The sequence below is a fragment of the Pelmatolapia mariae genome, linkage group LG10_11 (assembly GCF_036321145.2).
Source record: "Pelmatolapia mariae isolate MD_Pm_ZW linkage group LG10_11, Pm_UMD_F_2, whole genome shotgun sequence".
NCBI lineage: Eukaryota > Metazoa > Chordata > Actinopteri > Cichliformes > Cichlidae > Pelmatolapia > Pelmatolapia mariae.
The window spans coordinates 49,474,597-49,476,869 of record NC_086236.1 but is presented as its reverse complement, the minus strand read 5'-3'; positions in this window follow the sequence as shown (position 1 = coordinate 49,476,869).

The window sequence follows — 2,273 nt, the reverse complement described above, 5'->3', positions numbered from 1 at the left end:
TCATAAGGACCTACATAGCTGATGACATGACAAGGCAATGTTAGAGTAATAAGCAGTCCATGTTTTTTATGACCACTTATGCTGACTGTGGCAGACTAAATGCAGACAAGTGGTTTTATCTAGCAAAGTGAAGAATGGAGGCAGGTTTGCTGTGTAAGCTTGCGCCACCACACATGCATGCAATTGCTTCACCTGAGATTGTGTGACCTATACAGTGTCCACACACAGGTCTGAATAGATGCAAATTTGCAAAACACACTTTCGAGGAAAGCATGAATGACCATACTAAATGTTGAAATCTGGCTGACTGGTGTTGAGGAAAGTTGTTCTTGACCAAAGTCGAATGCTTGCACCATCTAGACTGAACCACCAAAACCAAACTGGGCACTAAAGCAAGAGTCTACAGCCATGTTATAGTGGCTTTGTAAGGTTGTGCATGGTAACATAATAGGATGTTTCGCAAAAGTAATGTTTGGCACCAGGTTCTCCATCTTACTGCTCTCACATACAACCCCATATTTAATTCACAGTAACAGCCTCCTGGACTATTGGGTGAGAAATGTTGTTCTATTCATGTCTGATACAAGATTCATGCTGCTCAACAGTCCTGGGTCTTCTTTGCTGTATTTTTCATTTCAAAATGCTCCAATTTTTCATTTGGTGAAAGGAATGGACTGCAAGCGGTTCAGGATAGCACCCGAACTTTTCTATTTCAAAGCGTGCTGTTGTAATAGATGCAGTATGGAGTAGAGAATTATGTGTTCAAGGGCTTTTCTGAAAAATACTCTGTCTCTATGAAAGCATATGTTGCTCTAAAATCTGTATATACATTTCAGCACTGATGGTCCCTTTCCAGATGTGCAAGCTCTCAATTCCAGGAACACTAATGTACCCCCATACATTCAGAGATGCAGACTTTTGAACTGAGCACTGACAACAAGCTGGCTGGACCCTTTCCTCTTTAGTCTAGAGGACACAGCATCCATGTTTTCCAAAAGAGAACTTTACATTTTAATTCATCTGACCACAGAATAGTTTTCCACTTTGCCTCAATCCATTTTAAATGAACTTTAGCCCAAAAAACACAGCAGTGTTTCTGGATTATGTTCACATTTGGCTTTTTCTTTGCATGACAGAACTATAACCTGGATTTGTGGATGGCGTGGTGAACTGTGGCACAGACAATAATTTCTGGAAATGTGCCCATGCAGTGATTTCCATGTTTTTAATGCAGTGCCACCAGAGCGTGTGAAGTTTATAGATATCAAATCTTGATTTTTGACCTTGTCCTGTCCGCTGCCTTGAGATTTCTATAGATTCTCAGAATCTTTTGATGACATTATGTTTTGCAGATCATGTAATATTCAAGGGCTTACAAATTTTATGTTCAGGAACATTATTTGGAATTTTTTCCACACTTTGTTGCAGAGTGGTAAAACCTCAGCTTCTGAGAAACTCTTCCCCTCTAACAAGCTCTACTTAATTACCCACACATGTTGCCAAGCAACCACATTAGTTGCAAAAACCATTTCCTTTTTAGTACTATTTACTTTTCCAGACTTTTATTGCCCCTATTCCAACTTTTTTGAGATGTGTTGATGTTTTCTATGTTCTGTTGTGAATGAAATATAGATCAATGATATTTACAATTCACTGCATTATATTTTTTATTTGCATTATACACAGTTGATTAAAATTCTTGGAATTGGGGTCTTAATATCAGTATTGTGTCACAGAAGCCGCAAAATCTGGGATTCATTTCTGGAGGACTCCTTCTTGATTAATGATTAGAAGAAATTTGGTCTCTGTGTTAATAAATTAACATTTTTAGAGGTTGTATTTTGTTGCTGTTGTTTGCAGAGCATGGGAACAAATTCTTCTTCTATCATAATGAAAGATACAATATAAGATATCAAAACAACAAATAATTAAAATGCTAACATGACAACACTGCAAAGGGGCATTTCTCTCCTATTTTAAAAGTTATCTCAACAACAAGGAAACAAACTCACTGAATTCGCCCTTGTTTGGCATCACATGATAATCTTTGGTATCCTCCCACAGAAAAACTCTCACACAAGAGAACACGTCAGCCGTCGTCATCAGCCCCGGGTGGCTGTGATACCTAATGAGTCAGGGTGACCAGAACACCCACAAAGCAGATACAAAGGAACCCTGGGAGACTATATCAGTGTGAGTGTGGGTTTCTGTGTGTGTGAGTCTGTGTGAGGTACTTTTGTGTGACTCTTTGGGGGGATTAAAGGCTTGCCCAA